This window comes from Triturus cristatus, chromosome 4_2, assembly GCF_964204655.1.
Source record: "Triturus cristatus chromosome 4_2, aTriCri1.1, whole genome shotgun sequence".
NCBI classification, from domain to species: Eukaryota; Metazoa; Chordata; class Amphibia; order Caudata; family Salamandridae; genus Triturus; species Triturus cristatus.
Window position 1 is genome coordinate 589,486,514 of NC_140586.1, and position 15,985 is coordinate 589,502,498.

Sequence of the window (15,985 nt, forward strand, 5' to 3'; positions counted from 1 at the left end):
GATGAAGCCAAACCATAGTTACCATAACCGTTTGAGATTATAAGGTATATGGTAGGCTATATCATAGAACAGCTATAAGGACATGGTTCCGAAAGCTGAAGACAGGCTCAGCTCATGCTAGAGCACCATCTCACATGTTACCAAGCACTCTGCCTCCAGGATTGTTAAGGCCTGCCATAGGAGTGGCTCACAGGTACACATGTGTCTATTTTAAGGGTAGATATAGGTATACTATATCTAAGCAAGGGGTGATTACACGACCTTGCCCCAGCTGAGTGGTCAGTCAGTTGTGTCTGATTGGAAGGCCAGGCCAGGGGTGGCATAATACCTGCTGCAGCCCCTGGGAGGCCTAGGGTACACCTATGCCCTGGGTACCTAGGGTACACTGTACAGGGTCCAATAAGGTGATCCTTACCAATTGGGTATGTACCTAGGGTACATGGAGTCCATTTTAAAGAGAGAGCAGACAGCCTGAGACCCTGAATGGCAGGATCTCAGGCCAACTAAGTTGAAAAACCAGCTAGACGCTAGGCAAAAAGTTGGGGGTAACCATAGTCAGATATTCACCTTCCTACACAACCCCCCCCCCCAAACGAAAGGAGATCAGACTGTCCTTGACCAGGTAGGCCTATATTGCCTAAGTGGCCATATAAGGAAGAACCAGCACTGGCATGGTTACCCCTGTCTCATGGTCCACTAAGCAATCCCTCACCCTAAAGGTATCATAGGGTCTCCACCATAGGGAATCTCTACCTTTGGTGTGTCTCTGCAAAGTAAAAGGCTGGTGTTGAGATGGAGTACTGAAGTGAGTGTCCTCAAAGTGAGGCCTCAGCTTCCTCCAATCATCCTCCACCATGGATGCCTTTCTTTCTTTAACTGAGTTGCACTGTGCTCTCATTATCAGCCTCTGGCTACCTAAAGCTAGAGGCTGGGTCCCTTTTGTGGGCTTACTGGAGGGACAGGTCAGGTTTGGGGCCCTAAGGTCCCATGTTTGTCTGTGCCCAACAGAATCCCTCTGGGGGAGGTCCCTAACTACCTGTAAAGGAGATCCCTCAGGAATGTTTTTAACCATCACCTGGCTAGGGCTACTAGCCAGGCAATCCTCATTCTTTTGATGGGGGGTTATTGTGGACAGAAGCCCTCTTGAGGTCCACTAGCCTCCCTGACCTCTACAGCCCTGGGCTGACTGAGGCAGGGTAGAGAGAGACAGGCTACGTGCACCAGACTGGGTCCCACCTTGGAAGGGTCCACTGACATCAGAGGTTCTGCCAGGCCAGGCCTGGCTACCTCTTGGGCAGTTCCTTCACAAGGGGTGAGGTCAGATCCCTGAGGAGGCTGACCTTTTCCTAATGTCTGGGGAGAGAGAGACTTTTCTTCCTCTCCACTACTCTCTGTTTGTGTGGAGTGATCCATAGTTTCAGGCTTCACTACACCTATGTCAGTCTGAGTATGGGCTGAGACCATTACAGCCTTGATACCTTTCCAGGGAGGCACTCAGTTTGGGTTTGAGCTGTGACTGTCACAGCTCTGCCAATCTCTACAGGGAAGTCTGTCTTTGCCTGGGCTGTAGCTACCACTGCCCTTCCAACCTTTTCAGGGAGGAAATCTACTTGGACAGGGGTTGTGGCTGGCACAACCCCACTACCCTTTTGTGAGAGGCCCACCATTTTAGAATGGGTGTCTTGTTCAACTCCAGCCCAAGCTGAGAGCTCCAAGTCATTCCCCAGTAAGCAGTCTACAGGCAAGGTTGGGGACACTGCCACCCTCTTAGGGCCAGTGAGACCTCCCCAGCTGAGACATACCTCTGCCATGGGATGACTGTTCTGATTGCCATCGATGTTAGTTACCTGGTATGAGAAACCAGGCAAAAGCTGCTCAGAGGGAACTAGTCTGTGAGTCACCATAGTGATGCTAGCTCCAGTGTCTCTGTAGGCCTCAGCTTTTCTACCATTGATGTAGGGTTCCTGTCTGTACCTACCCAAAGTGTTGGGACAGGCAGTGAAGTTGGCAAACCCCATGCCACCATCACAGACAAGAGTAGCTGCTGCAGGGGACTTGGCTTATCCAGGGTCCACCTGTGTTCCCCAAGAAAACCCAACCAAATTTTTGGGGGCACTCCCACCACCTGGGGGATTACTGCTGACAGTAATAAGTGGTGTTACAGGAGTAATTGGAGGAACAGTTTTGTTTTTAGCCTTTGGGCAACTGCTGTCAGTTTTCCAATGCCCAGGAACTTTACATTCATGGCAGTAAGGCTTTTTAACTGTGGTAGAGGAGGGAGCTTGGGACTCACCACCCTGCGTGGAGGTTTGGGGCCCTGAGGAAGTTTTCTCTTTTGTTTTATCCCCACCCTTCTCTTGAGGCTTGGTGGTATCTTTCTTTTGGTCACCACCCTGATCTTTAGGCCTAATCCTGGTCCTGACCCATTTATCTGCCCTCTTTCCCAATTCTTGGGGAGAGGTCAAATCTGAGTCTACCAGGTGTTGATGGAAAAGCTGGTTTTGACAATTATTAAGGATCTGCTCCCTCATAATCAAGTTGCACAATCCTGTATAGTCCTGCACCTTGCTGCCATTTAACCAACCTTCCAAAGCCTTAGTGGCACAATCCACAAAATCAGACCAGTCCTGTGTCTGTGTCTTCTGGGTGTCTCTGAACAACAACCTATATTGCTCAGTGGTTAAGCCAAACCCATCTATCAGAGCACTATTCAGGACTTTGTAATTGTCAGCATCCTCATCACTAACTGTGAGGAGCTTGTCTCTAACTTTGTCATAAAAGGAGAGCCACAGGATAGCTGCCCACTGCCTCTGGGGTACCTGCTGTACTTTGCAGGCCCTCTCCAAAGCAGTCATCCACTTGTGGATGTCATCCCCATTCTGATATGGGGGGACTATCTTGCTTAGGTTTCTATGGTCATAAGACCTATACCTATCTCTAGGAATGTTGCTGCCACCAGTGGGTCCTAGCCCACTTAACTTTTTCTCTCTGGCCAGAGCAAGCTTCTCCTGGGCAAGGGCAAGTTCTTCCCTTTCAATCCTCAGATTGACTTAACTCATTCTGGCCTGATGCTCTTTTCTCTCTGGAGTAGTCATTCCCCTGTGAGAAGAGGCATTGGAGCTATTAGAGACATGGGAGTGGATAGATTCCCTTGAAGGGGATCTTCCTCTCCTGCTTCTCTGGTTAAGTCTACTTGAGGGTCTGAATGGGGGGACCCCAGTCAGACTCCCATGTAGGCTTAAGTTAGCCTGGCTAAGTCTCCCAACTTGGACCTGGCTGTCTACCTCATCTTCTGAAGTCCCTTCTGACTCATCTGTAGTGGGTAGACCCTCACCTGTACCTAGGGTACTAACCTGGGAGGCTCTCTGAGTATCATACTCTTCTAAGATCTCCACTAGTTGAATGAGGGTAGGGTTTGAACCCTGTTTTAACTTTCTGGAGGTACACAATTGTCTCATCTCCTGAAAAGTTAGGGTATCATATCTAGAGGGTATCTTTTTAGGATCTACCCCTCCTGAGAGAGAATCAATTTGATCTCCTCTCAGAGACATGATCTAGTGAGGGTGTGGTGTGTGCACCTACCTACACTAGTTGTATCTACTAAACCTCTCTAGTAGTTGTAGTCCGGGTGTGCTAGGCCCTTCAACCTACAACAACTAAGTCCAGTAGGACTTAAGTATTTATAATCTATGTTATATGTACCTAACAATATCTGTGTCATCTTTCAATTTAGTATCTCAAGATTACAATGGTATTAACAACAGCAAGCTCAGATCCCACCAATGTGAAAAGTTGGCCTGATATATGATGTCACTAGTTCTAGTGTACACCTTGTATCAGTACAAACAACCCTTATGGTGATTAAGCCTGGGCATATTACTACGCTTCGCTGACAGAGCATGCAAAGTTTGCAGTACTACGCACTACGCACAATGGACGTAGCACAGTGGAAATCTGTGCTCCAACACGTAGCGTAGCAGTAACAGCAACATAACTCACAAATGCTTTGCTAGAGCAATTTTACATGCTAGAAATCATATAACCAATTCACAAACGTGAACTGTGAATGAAAAATGTTAGGCAATGAGAGAGGTGATGATTTTGGGGTCCCCCTAACCTATGGAGAGGACCAAGCTGAAGCCTTGAACACAAAGAGCATATCATGCTGGTGAACGATTCCGTGGTGGTCCCTTCCTCCTAGGACCACCCCAAGCACAGTTATGGGCAAACATACAATCCCAGCCAAAGGCCCTGCAAAGCATTATGGGACGAGGCTAGCAGTGGGCAGTGAATATTATAGTGTCCAATATCAAAATAATTCTACAAAGAGCTGCAGTTCAACTAGTCGTTACTAGATGTCCCTCACGAGTCAAATGCAAAAGCATTGAAATTATTATTACATCAAGCTGCAGTTCCACTAGTCGTTACTAGATGTCCCTCACGAGTCAAATGCAAAAGCATTGAAACCCTTTCATGAAACTTTTGCATTTGACTCGTGTCGACTCGTGAGGGACATCTAGTAACGACGAGTGGAACTGCAGCTTGATGTAACAATAATTTCAATGCTTTTGCATTTGACTCGTGAGGGACATCTAGTAACGACTAGTTGAACTGCAGCTCTGTGTAGAATTATTTTGATATTGGATACTATAATATTCACTGCCCACTGCTAATCTTGTCCCATAATGCTTTGCAGGGCCTTTGGTTGGGATTGTATTTTTGCCAATAACTGTGCTTGGGATGGTCCTCAGAGGATGGGACCACCGCCGAATCGTTCAAAAAAATGTGCTTTTTGTTTTCAAGGCATCTGCTTGGTTCTCTCCCTAGGTTAGGGAGGATCCCAAAATCATCACCTCTCTCACTGCTTGCTAATGTATCATTTTCACTTATGTGAAATGACTATATGCGTTATAGCATATAAAGACAGAAATTCTAATTTTATCGTAACTGGCAGTGTGCAAGATGCTGTGTTATTAGCTACGCATAGATTAAAGTAGCTGAACGTAGATAAAAGTGTACTCCGCGTAGCTACGTGTAGTGCTACTACACAAACTACGCCCAGGGTTAATGGTGATTGGTTGTAAAGTCAACCTTATAGACCAGCTATCTTAGTGGTAGCATGGACAAGAGCAGTCTTAGGCTAAACTCTGTATGGCATGTGAAGCCAGCTGTTATACCATAGGTAATCCCTTGAATACCAAATGAAAGGACACCACAACAGATATATATAAAAATAGAATGTATTTATTCTAGTCAAAATACCCTCAGCACTCTTTATGAGATTCGAGGTAAGTACAACACAGTCTTATTTAAGCATACATTAAGTCACACAGGTAAGTAATACAGTTAGGCCCTAGGGGCCACGCAAACCATATACTAAGTAAGTGGTATAAGAACCACTGTCACGAACACAGGAGAGGTCTAGGCCTAGGGAATCGCTGGGGCTACACTATACTACCAAAGGTTAGGAAGTGGGAGGCCCACGGGATTCAGGTGCAGAGTGGAAACACTCACGCGTAATGCGTAAAAGTCAATAGAAATAGTAGTTATTAGAAATTAACAGATTTAGGACACTTCTGGGATAGCTAGGAGTTCGAGACTTGGAAACTAGACCCTAGGATAGTCAATACCCTTGTGAGCACCGGAGTACTCAAGTTACCTAACCCACGGGCTGCGGGTGCATAGGTGTGAACTTGCGTCGGGTTTCGTTGTTCACTCCTATGGATGCCTGAAAAAAAGTTGCTGACAGGCAGTCAGTGAAGAGTGTCCGGTGGATCCCAAGGATGGGATCAAGAAGGAAGGATACCTGCAAGCAGAAGGGACAGAGTCTAGGTCACCAGCGAGGAGCTGGGAAGGAACCAGGAAGGAACCAGGCGATGTCGTGCAGATGCAGGTGAAGAGGTGAAGCTTGTTGCAGCAGCCACAGGTACCAGGAGGCGTCAAGGACGACCAGGAGCAGGAGGCGAGCTGTCCCACGAAGGCTCTTGCTGTCGGCGGCGTCGATGTCGAGTTAGGACCCAACAAGCCTTGGCAAGCGGAACCCACGCAGAATGGAGGACTTGCTTCTGGTGCAGACCAGGAAGGTCTGGGGTACTTCTCTTTCACAGAGGAGCGAGTGCCAGTCTGGAGGAGCCAGACCAGCAAGGTGAAATCAAAGGTTCGTCATCGCAGAGGTTACTAGCCAACGGGCCAGCAACCGGACAACACGTTGAGCAACTCAGGTGCAGAAGGGCCCCACGCAGAACACGTGAAGTGTGGGGAGCTGATCTTCTTTGCAGATGGTGCTCGGGATGGGGGCTTCTCAATTCCCCAAGCACAGCCTCGAGGAAGCCTCAGAAGTCGCGCTAGTCAGTTACTAGCCAATTTTCCCAAGTTGCCGGTCCCACGTCCCACGTCGCCTCCACGGGTCTCAGCTTTGCTGTAGAGGTGGATCTGGTTCAGAGGTGTCTGGAAGTCTCGGCGCTCGTCAGTCTCTGCAGTCGTCCCTCGTAGGATTCAGTCGCAAAGCAAGCAGCGGTCGCTGGATGGTGCCTGGTTGCCCAGGGTGGTCACTCCTTGGCCACAAGGGAGATTTCTTCAGTCTTCTTCCTGAGGTCGAATGTCGAAGGTCCCGAGTTTCTGTTCAAGTTGCAGATTCAGGTTAATCTAATTTAGCAGGGCCCAACTAGCTACTAATATACTGGGCTAGTGGGCTGGGCTACCTGCAAGGTCCCTCCTATGGGTGGGACCAGGAAGGGGAGTGGTTACACCCCCTTTCCTTTGTCCAGTTTCGCGCCAGAGCTGGAGTGCCCCAGCGCCGGTTTGAACTGGACTATGCATGGGACACCTTGTGTGCCCCAGGCATGTCTCATTCCTTTCAGCCCTCCCTGCCCCAATACCCTAAAGTTTGTCTGGGGAGGTGCTAGCACCTCCCCAAGCAGGAAACCTATTGTCCAGGCCTCCCTGGCTGGGAGGGCTCCCAGATGCAGGAGGTCAGACTCATGTCTGTGGCAGCAGCACCCATTTTGTGATGCTGAGGCTTTGGTCAGAGTTAAACAGCAAAGTAGGCTTTTAACATGTCTCTCCCTCTAGAAGGGGGGAATAATATCCTCATCACCAGAAATGGTATGGGGGTATTATTCGAAAGTGTTAGACACCTTACACGACATGTTTTGATAAAGCCAAACCATAGTTACCATAACCGTTTGAGATTATAAGGTACTTTAAGAGTATATGGTAGGCTATATCATAAAACAGCTATAAGGACATGGTTCCGAAAGCTGCAGACAGGCTCAGCTCATGCTAGAGCACCATCTCACATGTTACCAAGCACTCTGCCTCCAGGACTGTTAAAGCCTGCCATAGGAGTGGCTCACAGGTACACATGTGTCTATTTTAAGGGTAGATATAGGTATACTATATCTAAGCAAGGGGTGATTACACGACCTTGCCCCAGCTGAGTGATCAGCCAGTTGTGTCTGATTGGAAGGCCAGGCCAGGGGTGGCATAATACCTGCTGCAGCCCCTGGGAGGCCTAGGGTACACCTATGCCCTGGGTACCTAGGGTACACTGTACAGGGTCCAATAAGGTGATCCTTACCAATTGGGTATGTACCTAGGGTACATGGAGTCCATTTTAAAGAGAGAGCAGACAGCCTGAGACCCTGAATGGCAGGATCTCAGGCCAACTAAGTCGAAAAACCAGCTAGACACTAGGCAACAAGTTGGGGGTAACCATAGTCAGATATGCACCTTCCTACAGACAGTATTGTCCTTAACATATACTTCCAGGTCTAAGAAGGACACCTTTGATCTACTTATGGTATCTGTAAATTTGAGGTTCAACGAGTTGACATTGATTTCCTGTATAAATTGTTGAGCTGATTCTACAGTACCATCCCGCACTATAAACAGGTCATCTATGAACCTCAACCATGTCATTATGTTGTCCTTACATTCCTTAGCATGTTCAACTCTGAGCACCTGCTCCTCCCACCAGCCCATATGCAAATTAGCATAGCTGGGGGCAACGCAGGTGTCCATTGCCGTCCCTTGAAGCTGTTTAAATGTGTCACAATCAAATATAAAGTAGTTGTTGGTAAGACATAATCTACACATTTCCATTAACATCCCTGAGTGTTGATAGAATGAGATGGGTCGTGTGTTGAGATAGTGACGTATCGAAAAAAGTCCATCTTCTTAAGCTATACTCCTATAGAGACTCATTATATCTAATGTGATTAAAAGAGATGAATCTCTCCATGTCAAATTGGCAATTTGTTTCAAAATGTCCCATGTGTCCTGGATATAAGCACGAAGTTGTTTAACATATTCCTGTAGGAAATAGTCCAGGTATCGTGAGGTAGGCTCAAAGAGAATGCCAATGGCAGAAATTTTAGGTCTGCCAGGTGGGACTTCTTTATTCTTGTGGATCTTTGGGATAAGATAGAGGTTGGGTGTTACAGGATCCTCTACCCTCAAAAATAACTATTCTGTTTGGGATTAACATACCTAGGCCCCTCCACCTTGCCAAATATGTCAGGTACTTGTTCTTGACCTCTGAGATATTACTGTGGGGTACTTTCAAATAGCACCTGCGGTCCTTCAGCTGAAGCTTTGCTTCCTCATTGTAGAGTTCAAGCAGCCAAAGGACCACATCCCTCCCCTTATCCGCCTGAGGAACTATGATGTCTTTTCTACTCTTGATTTTCTCTATCAGCAGAGGGTACTTTTTATCATACTGACTGCCACCTTTCGTAAAGGTTTTGCTTGATGAAACGGATATTGATTTCAAATCTTTAATCACTAAATCTGAAAAGACATCTATAGTATCCTTAGGGGTATTCGGGGCAAAGGTTGACTTCGGTCTAAATACAGTTTTAGCACTTTCAAAAATATCTAGGCCAAACATACTAGCAGTATCGCATACAGTCCCAGTTGTTGATTGACCTCATTTTCTTTCTCCCTCCAATTGGTGTATATATATATATATATATATATATTCACTGAAAAAACCATAGGTTTCACACATGTTATAGTTAGCGGAAATTTTACTGATAAAAAACCAATGAAATTCCCCCGTTATAGTTAGTGCTGGCAACTATAACTCACGCGACCGCAATCCTCTGCTGATGCTAATACTGTATTTAGACACTTATTTGCCCATGTCTTCTTCCAAACATTTTTAGCTATACATATATTACAAATATTTTTTTTCATAAAGACACATATGTCATCAGCAGAAGATTGCGGTCGCGTGAGTTATAGTTGCCAGCACTAACTATAACGGGGGAATTTCATTGGTTTTTTATCAGTAAAATTTCCGCTAACTATAACATGTGTGAAACCTATGGTTTTTTCAGTGAATTTGCAAGGTTTTTTAAATGCTAATTCCTAACTATAACGTGTGTGAAACCTATGGTTTTTTCAGTGAATTTGTACGGTTTTTTAAATGCTAAGTTACTTTACGCCATTCGTGGCGTGCGCGCCCACTTAACGCAGTTCGTTCCGTGCGCGCACGGTGCGCTTTGCGCACCGTGCGCGCACAGTGAGCACGCGGTGCGCTTCGCGCACCGCGCGCCCACTTTACGCAGTTAGTGCCGTGCACGCACGGTGGGCACGCGGTGCGATGACAAAGCAAGAAAGCACGTCAACAAATCTGTTTCTGCTTTCCTCCGTGACTATGGTATGGGTGCCATTTACCACAACAACTTGCGTTATGACATGCAAGACATTTATAGAGGAGATGGTGTGCACTTCAAAGATGAAGGGAACAGAGTCTTCCTCTTGAACCTTAGACTCTGCATCGGTACTTACTTGTAGGTACCACTAAAAAATCATTTCATAAACACAACGGCTCTTTTTAGAGCCCCCTAATATCTAAACACTTAAATCTGATTTTCATTTTTTTGTTTTTTGTTTTTTTTTTCTACCGTACGCTTACCGTAAGCTTACCGTACGCGTACCCCGTTATTTTTTTTAAAATCAATAAATGTTTTCTTTGTACTTTACAGTCCTTCTTTGACCCCCTCACAAATGTAAGGGGGTCTGTAACTCTCCTCATTGCCCCCTTTTCTTGTTTTCACTCTTTTTTTTCTGAGTGAAATACACAAAATGGCGGCCGCCGCTTCCTGGTTTCGGCCGATTCGAATGTTTACTAAGATCTAAGAGCCAATCAGAATCGCGCTCGCGCACGCCACCGTACGCTTACCGTAAGCGTACGGTAAGCGTACCGTAAGCGGGCTCAGATATATATATTGATTTAAAGGCTATTTTCTCAGAATCTACTGAACAGATTTACACCAAACCTACAAAAGGCACTTCCTTGACCTAGGGACTACCTCTCTGCCAAATTTTGAGTAATTCTGTTCAGCCGTTCGGGCTGTAGCTCGTTCTAAAGGTCCTATGGAAAAATGCATGGGAAAAACGCGTTTTGGGACCCCCCTTTTATCTCAGCCCCCGCTTGACGGATCCCCCCGAGACTTTCAGGGTAGGAGCGGAGCGTAGCGCCCCACCTATTTTGAGAAATTCGCGAGGATTCGTCGACCGGCGCCAAAGTTATTCAAAATAGAATGTTGAGGTTTTCCTATGGAAACGTGGTCCTAACTATAACTACCTACTGGCGACCGCCAGTAGGTAATATATATGAGATATATATATATATATTTCAGAAGAAAAACACCTACTCTTCAGTAAGTGTAAAGAGGCCCATCTAAGCGTGTTTATATGACAATCCTTTATTTTGGATTTACATTTGCAAAGGGATGCCCGTCGGCTGGAACGAAGGATGTAGATGAGTAAGGTTGGCAGGGTCACCTTTCAGAGGCTCGCCCGACTTTGAAAGCACCAGGTTTATGGGGGTATTAAACCCTTGATCGTCGTGATGACTGAATTTAATACAGGCAAGTTGTCATTCGCTGAGGAAATTGAATCTAACTTTTTACCGAGTGACTCGGCCACAAAAGGAATTCCAGCGTTCCTTGGTATGTGCAATCAAAAGGAATAGATAAAGTTAAAGACACTGAGAGATGTTGAACATTTCATTTTGGAGAATTACAATACATTATGGTTGTTGGGGTCGGAGAGATACGCGACAATCAAGCAAAATAAATGCAGTGGCAAATACTTTTTTAAGTGTAATGACATTGTGTTAAACAACAAAGTTAAGGAAATTATGCAAATACATATTGATTATCATAGTAATTGACCCACTGCCACTTTAACATGTATGCTGGAAAAAAATCATAGTCCCTTCTCAGTGTTGGTGAATATTTCATCCTTTTATAAAGAGAGCAAAACATATACACGTACCTACCAGCTGCATATGATTAAGACTGATAAGAGTTGAAACTCGTTATGCTGAAGACTGACCTACCTGCTAAAATAAAGAATTGTCATATAAACATGTATGGATGGGCCTGTTCACACTTACTGAAGAGTAGGGGTTTTTCTTCTGGAATATGCGGGTGTGACGTACCTCACAGGCCCCGACCCGAGAGGCTGGGAGCCCCGGTCGTCGCCTTTCATTTGTATATATATATTATATATATTACCTACTGGCTGGCGATTGCCAGTAGGTATTTATAGCTAGGACCTAGTTTCCATAGGAAAAGCATTTTTTCTTTTGCCAATATCTTTGGTGCCGTTTGACAAATCTTCGCTAACTTTTCAAAACTATTGGGGCGCTCAGGTCAGCTCCTGTCTTGAAAGTTTCGGGGTGACTTTTCAAGCGGGGCTAAGAAATAAAGAGGGTCCCAAAACGCATTTTCTCCCTGTTCATTTCCATAGGAAACTGTTGACACAACTACAGCCCGAACTGCTGAACAGAATTACACCAAATTTGGCAGAAAGGTAGCTCTTGGTCCAGAGAGCACTCTTTTTATTAAATGGTGTAAATCTGTTGAGTAGTTTTTGAGAAAATTAAATATTTACAGATATCTATATATTGACGCAAAGAATCCACGAACCCTCCCGACCTCGAGACTTGCAATCTGATTGGCTGCCAACAGTTCAAACCAGGAACTGTCGGCAGCCATCTTGTGACTCAGTTAAACCGATTCACAAGAAAAAAGGTTGAATAAAGGATCAAAAACAAGAAAAGGGGTCAGGATACAAACACCCTGAACCCCTTGGCTTGTGCAAGTGTTCCCACAGGGACCCCGAGAGCCAAAAAAGCATTATTTTCTTTTAAATAAAAAAATTCGACGGGATTCACGTAGGGTCCACTAATTCCACAATTTATATATATATTTTTTTTAAATGAAGCGTGGTCCCATGTTAACGATATGTGGGGGCCACACAGGCCCTCCGCAGCCCCGGGAAGCGGCACGTTCCCGGGGCTTTAAAAAAAAAAAAGCATGCGGAGGGCTCCTGCCCCCCCCACACATCTCCATTTGCCCAAAAGCAATGCTGGCTCCCTATAAGAGGCGGGGAGCCGTCAGGGACCGTGGAGGCAATAGGCCTACCCAACGGTCCCCAACCAGAGGCCAAACCCTGGGGGATGGGGTCCCCAGGGCCCAAAATGGCCCAGTAGGCCACTCCCCCTTTTTTTTTTTTTTTTTAATGGCCGGACCACAGGAGATGCACTACCCGGGGCAGGTATTGGGCATTGGGCAATGGGAATGGAACTGGGGGGCAATAATCATTTTTTTTCATGACAGGAGTCGTGACCCTATTGCGGCTCATAGCAGGGCCCCCAGTGTAACGTCTCTGTGGATTCGCGTATCCACCTTAAGTAAATAATTAAATAGTATATAATTCAGAAGGTAGTGTTGCATTTGTGAACTTTTGTTATAGAGCTATTTTTGAAGTTATTAATCACATTAAATTTGCTAGAGTAAGAAATAATATAAAAAAAAAAAATTTAAGTTAAACTTGAACAGTGTATAGTGTTGTAGTACATTGAATTTGTGCTTTTGTTTTGGGAATTTGCGACGGGTTCGCGAATCCAGAAAATATTTAAAAAGAGTATGTATGTTAACAGATAAATAAGATTTACTGTTGGGTTAAAGGGGCACTCTAAAAATAACCGTCGTTTTCATTATGACTTTGTTGGAGCTACATGTAAGTGTGGATGCACAGCTTAAGGTTGTTGAGAAAACACTCTGTTTCCTTCATCTATGAAATGAACTCCATCACTTCTGTAGATGTCATGCATATCAAAACGTAGATTGTTGTTATAGATGGAGCCCATCCTATGGTCTCTGAGGTAAACAGAAACAGCTTTATTGATATTCTTTCTAACCTTCTCAATCTGTTTACAGAATTGATTTGGCCACTTCCATTTCTGTCTTTGGCATATATTAGAGTATACAAAGACAGTTTGAGAGAAAAGCAACATACAATTGTGGAAAGATATGCTTCATTAGGATTTCCAGCTCTACCCCAGCCAATGTGCCTAGGTCATTGCCACCACAGTGCACAATCATAATCATGAGGTCAAGCGGTTGGAGATGCAAAAAGGTTTTAACCAAAGGTATCAATTGGTGCCACTTTAATCCTCTCTGTGTAAACCATTTAAAATCCACATTTTGTAAACCTATGTCTTTGTCAATACCTCTGCATTCAGCATACCTTTTGTCCCAGAAAGAATAGCTGTGCTCTACAATCCAACAAGATACTGTAAGCATTTTGAAGGGAAGTGTGGAAGGAATCAAAAAAAGTCTGTAAGCGTGGTAAGTGAGCCGGTGGAATGGGAGGTATCCAAAATGGTGGAGATGGTGCTGTTTTAGAAAATGCAGATATCTGATTGGTTGGTCATAAACACTGTGTACTCAAAAAATAGGATGTATGATACTTTCCCAAAAAAGCATATTTTGAATTGGTTATTGAAAAATGTTTGAAAGATACAGTCGATAGGATAAGGTAATATTTTTCAAAAGTCAACCACACGTGCTGTTTGCATTTGTGAGCTAGTGTGTTGAATTGGAAAATATGGTGAACTTGTGACCTTGTGGTACAGTTGAATGTTGCAGAAAGTGTTACTATGGAAACTAGGATTAAACAGAATGGGGGAAGGGGTGAAACTTAACTGTGGTTTTAAAATATGCAAGGCTAACGTATATGTAAGTGATATGCTACTAAAGTTAGTTTTCCCAACTCAGTAGTATGTTTAGAAGTAGTGTGTTGTTAAAAATGAATACTAGCATTATTGGAAATAGGTTTTTGAACTCCCGTATGGGTTCGCGGCTCCATCGCGACGCTACACTGTGGCACCGCGAGGGAGTTTCGACTCCACAAATTACAGAACCAGTTTGGGCACTTTTAGAAGAGACTAAGATGTCTAACCAATAGAAATGTGTTTTAAAATTTGAAATAATGAAGGAAGCATTTTGATTTATTACTTACATTTATTTGTGTGTAGAAAGAGATTGAAAGTTTGCCATTATTGGATTTACCTTGTTGAACGTGGTGCATTACATTTATTGTGTGAAAAAGAAAATCTTTTATGAGTTTCACATATTTGATGTTCTGCAATACTATTTCAGAGGTGAGTTACACATTTGTAAGGTGTGCTATGTATTGTGTAGTAGTGCTTTCAGTCTTTGTAGTGATATGTTTACCTTTTAAAAGCATTATTTTTAAAGTTTGCAAATTATTAGAGAAGTGTGATGGTTGAAATATGTTACAAAAGTGTATTGTAGTTTGTTTTATTGTACTGAAATGAAGATTGAAATAGGTTGTGCATAGTAATATGTATTCTTCCTGAGTCTCTAATGAAAGTAGTACAGAACTTTTATATTCACAGATGTATTAAACTATATAACTCTATACCCATATTCCCTGTATTATGATCAGAAAGGAATACATACACTTTCTTCTACATACATTTAGAGAGTGTGTGGTCTGAAATACAGATAGTCAAGTATTTTGTTTCTTTTTATGTATGATGTCACTAGCAAAAGATAGAGACATATGCATGCATACATTCAGTAATATGGTGAGACTTGCAACAGTGATATGGGGAGAATCACTGTTTTAAATTTTGGTATGTCCAAAATTCTCAGGAGTCTGTAAAAACTTACGCTGCAAAAGAAAAGTGAGCTTTAAGACATGTTGGCAGAGGTTGTAGTGATTAGGGTATTTTGTATGAGTCTCTGGAAAGGCATACTTGAAGTACGCCGTATAAATTTAGGTGCCTGCTTGAAATGGGAAGTGCAGTCTGTTAAGTTCAAAGAAGTCCATGTTCTTGTGAATGAGGAATGTCTCTACTTGTACATGTATTCTAACATGTGTTATGCATCTGAAGATGCTAGACGTGTGAAACCCAGGTATACAACTATTTGTATGTTTCTTTTATGTATGATGCCACTAGAAAAAAGGCACATACACATGCATGCATGTTTGCAGGAACATGGTGAGACTTACACAATAGTAACATGGGAAGGATTGCGGTTTTAAATTTGGTAGCTGTAACATTCTGAGCAGTCAGTGAAAAATGAAGGAGCAACAGAAAAGTGAGGTTTAAGACATGTTGGTAGAGGGATTAGTGGATAGGCTATTTTATATGAGTCTGTGGAAAGGTACACTTGAAGTTTGCCGTATACATTTAGGTGTCTATCTGAAATGGGAATTGCAGTCTGACAAGTTTAAAGGTCTGCATGGTCTTGTGACTCAGGCATGTCTCTACTTGTACATGTATTCTTATAAGTGTTATCCATCTAAAGATGCTAGACGTGTGAAATACATGTATATAACTATTTGTCTGTTTCTTTTATGTATGATGCCACTAGCAAAAAGGCACAGACACATGCATGCATGTTTGCAGGAACATGCTCAGACTTACAACAGTAACATGGGAAGGATTGCTATTTTAAATCTGGTTGTTCTAACCTTCTGTGCAGTTGGTGAAACATGAAGGTGCAGCAGAAAAATTTAGCTTTAAGACATGTTGGCAGAGATTTTAGTTATTAGGGTACTTTGTAGGAGTCTCTTGAAAGGTATACTTGAAGTACAACATATATATTTTGGTGTCTGCTTCAAATGGGAAGTGCAGTCTGTCAAGTTT